This window comes from Myotis yumanensis, unplaced genomic scaffold (assembly GCF_028538775.1).
Source record: "Myotis yumanensis isolate MYYU_CA2020_CCGP unplaced genomic scaffold, mMyoYum1.0.hap1 SCAF_2, whole genome shotgun sequence".
In the NCBI taxonomy this organism is placed as follows: Eukaryota; Metazoa; Chordata; class Mammalia; order Chiroptera; family Vespertilionidae; genus Myotis; species Myotis yumanensis.
The window spans coordinates 200581809-200591088 of record NW_027223753.1 but is presented as its reverse complement, the minus strand read 5'-3'; the positions used below and the strand labels follow the sequence as shown (position 1 = coordinate 200591088).

General features: G+C 41.0%; 1 non-coding gene across 1 annotated transcript; it reads left to right on the top strand.

The window, feature by feature from the left end:
* Nucleotides 1-379: 379 nt before the first annotated feature.
* LOC139004780 (small nucleolar RNA SNORA81) lies at nt 380-497 on the top strand. Its single transcript, XR_011470593.1, has one exon. It is a non-coding gene; the product is annotated as a small nucleolar RNA SNORA81 (small nucleolar RNA).
* Nucleotides 498-9280: the final 8783 nt, after the last annotated feature.

Sequence of the window (9280 nt, the reverse complement as noted above, 5' to 3'; positions counted from 1 at the left end):
GTGTGGGATCCTGCCCTTAAAAATGAATTTTTGTTATTTTAGTGGGGTTTCAAAGGAAGGAGCAGAGAGAAATATGTTGGGCTTTTTCTTGTTTTGTTTTTCTATCCACTGAAATTAACAGGAAGATCTTTCATTACCTGAGCTCTTTTTATTGATGACTAATTTCCTGTGAATGAGGAAATGGTGTTCTATGTAATCATTTGGCACAGATGCTAAAATACCATTATATTAGAAAAGAAAAGACAATTTTTTTATAAAAAGGAGGGAATTATTGTTTTTCGTAATAATGTTAGCAGAGTACACACAAGAAGAAAAGTAATTCCACTAAATTGTAAAGACACCAGGGGATTGTTAAGGGGGGGGGGGGGGGGGCGAAGGACACATATGTAATACCCTTTGTAATACTTTTAGCAATAAAAAAAAAATAAATTGTAAAGACAGGTGGGCCTCTTTCTTAATGTCCAGTGCCCTTTCCCTTAAGATTTGGGTTAATAGGTCTTTAGAAAGAGAAGAAAAGAAAAGAAAAGAAGACAGTTACTTTTTGGATACTAGTTTTTTTTTTATACAAAATTTTAGGTTGTATTTTATTTTTTTAAATTCTTGGATCACCTTCTCTTCATTTCCAGCTGATATTTGGTTAAAACGGGTGGAGGAAAAAGAGTTCTGCCCTTAGAATACTTTTACATTCTTCAAGCATTTATAACAAAATAAAAATTTCATTCAACTTTAATACCATGGATAGAAATAGCCTCCTCATTTTTCTTTTATAATGTTCCTGGAGCAATAGGGAAACTATTTTTTTTGCATGTCTAGAAAGATTTTTAAAACATGCATTCAACCTTAATTTTCACCTCGGTGATGGCCATTAAGTCTGTGATTCCCAAATTGTGCCCTGAGCCAGTCTAGGGGGATGTGAGTGAAGTCATAGGGGATATATGACATATTTGAAAATTTCGAGGGAAACACAGCAACATCTGTTGGCCATTGTATGAACTACTAGCTCAAGGTAGCTCCCTTTTGCAACCTGAGCCTGTGCTACATTACTTTTTTAGAAGACCTATCTTTGTGAGGCTGGGTGTTCAGTGGTCGCTGTGATAAAAAGCAGGTAGTGCATATGCAAATCAACATGGAACAGAAAATGAGGGTAGTGGTTTCTAATCTGATTCCCAAGTTTGAGCGTAGATCGCCTAGATTAGACAGGGTTCTCCAGAGAAACAGAAGCAACAGGACACATGTAGGCAGATAAGTAGAAAGAGATTTATCACGAGGGAGCGGCTCACGTGTTTATGGAGACTGAGAAGTCCCGTCATCTGCTATCTATAAGCTGGAGGCCCAGGAAAGCCAGTGGTGTAGTTCTGGTCCAAACCTGAAGGCCTGAGATCCAGGCCAGCCAATGGTTTAAGTCCCATTTCAAGTCTAAATGCTCAAGAACCAAGAGTGCTGAGGCCCAAGGGCAGGAGAAGGTGGATGTCCCAGCTCAGGCAGAAAGTAAATATGCCTTACCCCACCCTTCTATTCAGTCCATTCTATTCTACTGGTAAGTGCAGTGGTTTTAAACTGGGTCCCAGATTATTCAATAATCTTTTAAGAGATGGAGCTGAATCCCCTCCGCTTGAATATGGCCTGGACTTAGTAACTAGTTTCTAAAAAATAGAAGGCAGCCGAATTGATGGCGTGAGTTTTCCAAGTCTATGTCACTATGCATGGTGCATTTGCTAATTATTACTTGCACCCTTCTCCTTGTTTTCTCCCTCGAATCACTCACTTTTGGGGAAGCCACCTGCCATGTTGTGCAGACACTGAAGCAGCATCATGGAGGTGCCCACATGTCGAGGAACTGAGCCCATTTTCCAACACCTAGCAGGGAACTGGAGGCCTCCTGCCGGTAGCCATGTGAGGGAGCCATTTTGGAAGTGAATCTTCCAGCCCTAGCCACGCCTTCAGGTGGCCACAGCCCCAGCTGATGTCCTGACTCCAACCTCAGAGAAGATCCAGAGACATAGCCACTCATTTGAGCCCCTCGCTGGTTGCTGACCCACAGAAATAATAAGATAATAAGCCACTACATCTTAGGGATAATTTGTTAGGCAGCAATAGATAACTAATAGAAGTGTGAAGTAATAAAATGTATTTCTTTTCTTTCTGCTTATTGGTTTTTTTGAAAAAAAAAAACACACAAAAAAACCACAAAACAAAACAAAAAAACAAACCCCACAAAAAACCTCAGCTATTTAAAATGTGAGAACTAAAATACTGTTAAGTTATTAAACCTAACTATTTAATAAACAGAACTTTTTTTTTTGTCTTGAGACATCATGAAAAGGTTACTGAGATACTTATGTGTCTCATGTACTGACAAAATTTGGGAAATTCATCATTAAGTTAAAGATAGTTGCTAAGTCTTTTTTCCTTGAATTTCTTTAAGCATACACATAATTGTTTTCTATTTTTGGAATGGAAAAGTTTATTACTTCTGATACTGAACACTTGTTTTCTTAGCATGTCAGTGGAGCCATGAAAACAGAAAAAAAAAATTATGTACAATTAACTTCATTAAGGAAATTGATCATTTGAGAGTAAATTGACTAGTATTCAATAAACATGAATGAAGTTATTGGCTTATAGATGCCACTGTAAAGGCTAGCATGATATTGAGAATAGAGAAACTTGCATATACAACGAAGAATGAAGATACTGGTTTATGGGAAAGCAACATGAGCTTTCAATGCAGCATTCTGTTTACTGGAAATAAGAAGAGACGAGGCACCCCCTAGTGGCACTTGTTGATATAATTCAATGGCAGAAAAACCTAGCACAAGTTCCTTCCTTACCCTGAGACAGTAAAGATACTTAACCTGTTTCTGTTATTGATACTATTAAACCCTTTGCTATGACTTCGGATTTGAAGTTTTTGAAAAGCATAACACCTATGGCTTTTAAAGCCAAAATCTAGCAGCAGCGGGTAGCTTTATTTTATGTAGAAAAAACCAACCTTTTCATGTTAATACATAATAAAATAAAAATAAAAAGAACAAACTGGATGAGCTATAAAATTTTACCAAAGCAAATTGTATCAGCACTGTGCAAGAAACCTACAAGCAAAAAAGGTGCCCCTCGAATTATGAATTAAATTGGTTATAACCTAGTATCTTCTAACTTTCTTGTCCATGCAGTAAACAAATACTTAAAACACCAACTTTGTGCTAAATACTTAACTGTGTAGAGGGGTGTGGGAAGAGGCAGAGAGGGACTCAGAAAAGTGAACCATTGTGGTGTGATGGGGGAAGTTGGGGAGGCTATGGGAATCCAGGCAAAGCACCCCCTTCTGGGTCCAAGACGACAGACAAGCCTCCAGGAGGAAAAGGTATATAAAGGCCATGAGTTAGAACTGACCTGGTACAGTTTTGCTGTCTTGATTTATTCTAACCTCAGAAAAGAAAGGCTTTAATAAACTGTTGCTTGGATTAAAAATAAACTCCTCTAAAAAAGGATAGCAACTATGCATTGTGCACTTGCTAATTATTATTTGTACTTCTAATGGGAATATCCATTCCATTTTTGTTTGTTTGTTTGAGAACTGTGACATTATCACCCCTCAGAACAATGAGTCATTTTTCACTCAGAAGACTTCTCCAAGTGTTTACTTAACCTTGTCTTCAGAATTGCCTCCCTTCTATTCTCCAAGGGTGATTAATAATTTAGTTCATGCGAATGGAGGAGGACTGATTTGATCTACAGTGCACTTGCCAGAGAGCTTACTTTTAGAACTGCAAAATGATCTCAACTAATCTTTGCTGTGAATGAAAAACAATTAGTTTACACTTTTATGGATGAGTGTAGTTGGTAGACACATACGAAGTTGGTGGAATTTTAGGACCCAACAGCAAGTTGTTTAGAATACTAGTTTAGCTCTACAAATGTCTGTACCTCACAACAGGTGGAAGCTGTATTGTACTTCTTTCCCTGGTTCCAGAGGTATAGTCAACTACGGAGAAGTCACCTGAGAAACACAGCAAGCTAGCTGAGTAGAAATGAACATTTATTTATTTTTATTTTTTTAAAAAATAAGATCTTTTTTAAAAAATATATTTTTATTGATTTCAGATAGGAAGGGAGAGGGATAGAGAGATAGAAACATCAATGATGAGAGAGAATCTTTGATTGGCTGCCTCCTGCAGGCCCCCAAGTGGGGATCGAGCCCACAACCCGGGCATGTGCCCTTGACTGGAATCAAACCTGGGACCCTTCAGTCCTCAGTCCGACGCTCTATCCACTGAGCCAAACCATCTAGGGCAGAAATGAACATTTATAATGAATACTATTTTTCCCACTCAAAGAGAAGCCTTAAAAGAATTATATTAGCTTTACATATATGATGACTGTTATAATAAAAAATTTGAATTTCAAACTTGTAACGGATAATTTGGCAATTATGTATTTGTTTCTACTTATTCCTGATAATCACGAGTCAGAATTCGTAATTCTTTAAGGTAGGTAGGTTGCAGGTGTAGCAAATGAGGATTAGCTTTGCTCAGGACAGTTTGGATCCTGTTAGATGATGTCTAAAGAAGGTTTATAGTCTATGCATTCTTTTGGTTGTGATGAAGAAATCCAACCCCGTTTTATTTAAACAAAAAGGAGATTTATTGGCCTGTGTAACTGAAGTGAGGAACTGGTACCAGGTACAACTAGCTCCAAGTAGAAACAACATAATTATTCCTCTCCCTTGGCTTTCTCTGTGTTGGTTAATTGGCCTGGTTTGGTAAGAATACACAGCCCTAGACCCCTGGAGATCTAGGTTCTTGCTACGCCCAGTGTTGTCCACAGATCAGCAGCAGAGCGAGTGTCATCTGTGAGCTTGTGAGAAATGTAGATGGCCTACCCACATCTACTGCATGGGAATCTGCATGTTAAAAGGTCCCTCGTTGATTGGTGTGCACATTGAAGTGTGAGAGTGGCCACATGGAACCACTGTGGCTGGGAAAAGAAGTTTTTCTAATTGACTGAGCCTGGATCTCATTGGCATTAACATGCATGTAGGAAAACGGGAAGGGGATGGGCAGGCCCATCAGAATCACATGATTGGGTGAGAGAACGCAATCCTGAAGGGGTGTAAGGATGGACAGTGAAAACCAGTGCATTACCACTGCAACTGACAAATTATCATTTTGGTCAGAAGAAAGGAATGGTTTAAGATCAGTGTTATTTCTGAGAAAATACTGATCACAAATTGGGGACGTCTAAGATTGTTTATAGTGGAAAGATGCTGGAAAGAAGAGGGTACCCGTGTAGATATTTTATATATTACTAGAGGTCCGGTGCATGGGATTCATGCACTGGTGGTGGTGGTGGTGGTGGTGGGGGGGGGGTGGCCTGCAGGGATCAGCCCGGTCAGCCGAGCATCGCTCTCACTGTGGGAGCGCACTCACCACCAGTCATTCTGGTCGTTCCGCTGTTAGGTCACTGGGCTTTTATTAGATGAATAGGATACACACCTGTCACTATCAGGGTCTCCTTTATGAGATAAACTTGTGAGTTTCAGAGTGAAATAAACAAGTGTATCAACTTCATAACTTTGATCACCTGCCTGAGCATGTTATTTCTCGAATGGACTTTTGTTGTCTTTTCTGGCTACCTGGCACATAGCCCCTCCTTATTACGTTTGAGGAATTCCCTGTTTTAAGTGACCTACGGGGAGGCATAGCCCACCTTCTGCTACATGAAGAAAATGCCAGGTACTTGCTTTCCCAGGATTCCCTGCAGTTGGAAGAATGGGCACGTGGCTAAGGCTCTGTCAATTGGATGTTTCCACCCCAGAAACTGAATCAGGAGCTAGTGACCCACAGAAATCACGAACTAGAGAGAATTTCTCTTTAGCATCGATAGTGGTTGCAATAAAATTAAATTTTATGGTCTATGCTGGCAGCAACACAAGCTATGCCTGAAGTACTTCTTGGCAGTGGCAATGACATCTTCAGTAGACTAATTCAGGGCTGTGATTTTGCATGATGGTTCTTTCTGGGCAGCTTTGAGCCTGTATGCAATCTTCTTAGAAATTTAACCATTGCTGCTGAAATGAGCCAGAATCAATTTCTTGCTTGTACCCAGGGTCACTTGTGATCTGTGAAAGCACACAGGACTCTCTGTGCTTAGAATGGCCCCTGCACATGGCTTAATGCTCAGCCATCACTGTTTTGAAATTCCTAATAATTTTAACAAGGGGATCTGCATTGTTATTTTATACTGAGCCCCACAAATTGTGTAGCTGGTCCTGCTGTATCTAACGATGTTGACTGATAATATGTCTTTTTCTAAAACACAAGTTAGTCTTATCAGGGTGCCTGAATTATCTATGAAAAAATCAGGAACAAAGAGTGGTGTTCCCATAGATGACTTTTTTGGGCAGTTATAATCTTTCCATGTGCTATATTATGTCTTCTATTACACTGGGAATTTCTGAGAGTACAAATCCTGCTCCTCCAGCATCAGATCTATTATCTGCCTACATATGTGTAGTTGAATAGCATGTTTCCATATAATCTCATTTGATCCTCATCTAAGCCCTGTAGGTATTGTTGTTGTTATTATTATTGTCATTATACTTTTTTTTTTAATTAATCCTCACTTGAGGATATTTTTTCATTGATTTTTAAGGAGAGTAGAAGAGAGAGGGAAAGACAGAGAGAAACATCGATATGAGAGAAATACATTGATTGGTTGCCTCCTGCACATGCCCTGACCAGGGCCCGGGCTGGGGAGGAGCCTGCAACCAAGGTACGTGCCCTTGACTGGAATTGAACCTGGGACCCATTGGTCTGCAGGCCGACGCTCTAGCCATTGAGCCAAAAATCTTTATTGTTGAGATTGTTACAGATGTCCCTCCTTTTCCCCCTCATTGCCTCCCTCCACATGGTTCCCACCCCACCCCAGGCCTTTGCCACTCTGTCTGTGTCCATAGGTAATGCATATATAGATATACGATCTTTGTTTAATCTCTTCCCACCCCCCACCCCAAGCCCCTTCTCTTTGAGAATCATCAGTTTGTTCCATTTCCATGCCCCTGATTCTATTTTATTCACCAGTTTATTCTGTTCATTAGATTTCTATTTCATTTATTTTGATTTTTAGATTCAATTGTTGATAGATATGTATTTGTTGCCATATTGTTGTTCAGATTTTTTATCTTTTTCTTCTTCTTCTTCCTCTTAAAGAATACCCTTCAACATTTCACATATTACTGGTTTGGTGGTGATGAACTCCTTTAGCTTTTTCTTGTCTGTGAAGCTCTTTATCTGACCTTTACTTCTAAAAGACAGCCTTGCTGGGTAGAATAATCTTGGTTGTAGGGCCTTGTTATTCATCACTTTGACTATTTCTTGCCACTCCCTTCAGACCTGCATAGTTTCTGTTGAGAAATCAGCTGCCAGTTGTATGGACATTCCCTTCTAGGTAACTAACTGCTTTTCTCTTGCTGCTTTAAGATTCTCTCTTTGTCTTTAACTCTTGGCATTTTAATTATGATGTGTCTTGGTGTGGTCCTCTTTGAATTCCTCTTGTTTGGGGTTCTCTGTGCATCCTGTACTTATAAGTCTATTTCTTTCACCAGGTAGAGAAAGTTTTCTGTCATTATTTCTTCAAATATGTTTTCAATATCTTGCTCTCTCTCTTCTTCTGGCATCCCCACAATGCGAATGTTGGTACACTTGAAGTTGTCCCAGAGGCTCCTTATACTATCTTCATATTTTTGGATTCTTTTTTCTTTTTGCTCTTCTGGTTGGGTGTTTTTTACTTCCTCATATTTTAAATTGTTGATTTGATTCTCAGAATCCTCTAGTCTACTGTTGAATCCCTGTATGCTATTCTCTATTTCAGTCAGTGTATGCTTAATTTCTGACTAGTCCTTTTCCATGTATTTACCATTCTCACTAAGATCCTTGAAAGTCTCACTAAGACCCTTGGAGGTTTCTAGAATATTATTGAGTAACCTTATAACCATGGTTTTGAACTCTACATCCAGTAGTTTGCTTTCTTCCATTTCTTTCATTTGTGACATGTTTCTTTGTCTCCACATTTTGTCTGCTTCCCTGTGTTTGTTTCTATGTATTGGGTGGAGCTGCTATGTCTCCTTGAATTGGTAGAGTGGCCCTGTGTAATAGGTGTCCTGTAGAGCCCAGTGGCTCAGCCTCCTCAATCACCTGAGCTGGGAACTCTAAGTGCACCCCTTTGTGGGCTGTGAGCACAATCTTGTTGTAATTGAGACTTGATTGTTGTTGATGTCACTGGGAGGAATTGACCTCAAGGCCAATTTGCTGTGAGGACCAGCTGTGACTACAGTGGGAGAGCTGGTATGCAGGAGACACCACTATGAAGCAGGACTTGCTTTTGTGGGGCTTTGATGCTCACGGAGTCTGCCCCTTGAGTGTGTTGCTTTTGGATGTGTAGGGTTGTAATCTGGTACGGTCTGACACTGACCACTGGATACACTGGCTCTTGGGTCTCCAGGGAGGTGCAAAGTCAGCCACTGTCTGGGGCCACCCAGCAGGAGCTACAGAGAGATCTGCAGATTCCTCCTCTTTGTATCAGGTTTGGAAGTGCCCAGATGAGGCCCAGCTGTGAAGACAGGCTGGTGCTGGTGCCAGGTCTTGAGCCTTTTATTGGTAGGTTTGGGGCTCCCTGACCCAGCTGCAGCTTATTTGAGATTTTCAAGGACTAGCTATTCATATGCAAAAGCTGTGGCAGGCAGCTTGGGTGGGCTTGTAAATTGGATGAGGCGGAGTCTCAGGGAATCACCAGGGTGGAGCAAACAAAAATGGCTGCCAGTCAGCCCTGCAACACAGAAGGTCCCAGCATAGGATCAATGATCTCTGTGAGCACCTCCATCTGGAGAAAACCTCCCTCAAGTTACTGCCCCAATGCCAGATAAATGTGTCCCCCAGAGCCTCGCCCTGGTGCTGGAGCTCAGAGGAGGTGGGACCTTGTAAGTTCAGTTCATGGTGCCAGCCTTTTAAGAGGAACAGCTGGGTCTCCAGCAGCCTCTGTGTCACTGAGCTCCAATCCACACTGGTTTTTATAGCCCGTAGTTACATTGACTTCTTTTCCCAGCTCTGGGACCCTGGGCTGGGGGTCTGGTGTGAGTCTGGGACTCCTTGTGCCTCTGGGCAGCCTTCGCAGAGACGATCTACCTCCTGATTAAAAAAGCAGCCCACGTGGGTGCCGGCCCAGCCTGTTTGGCACCTCTGTACCTCCTACCAGTCTCAGTGTGCTTTCTTTTTTACTTCTC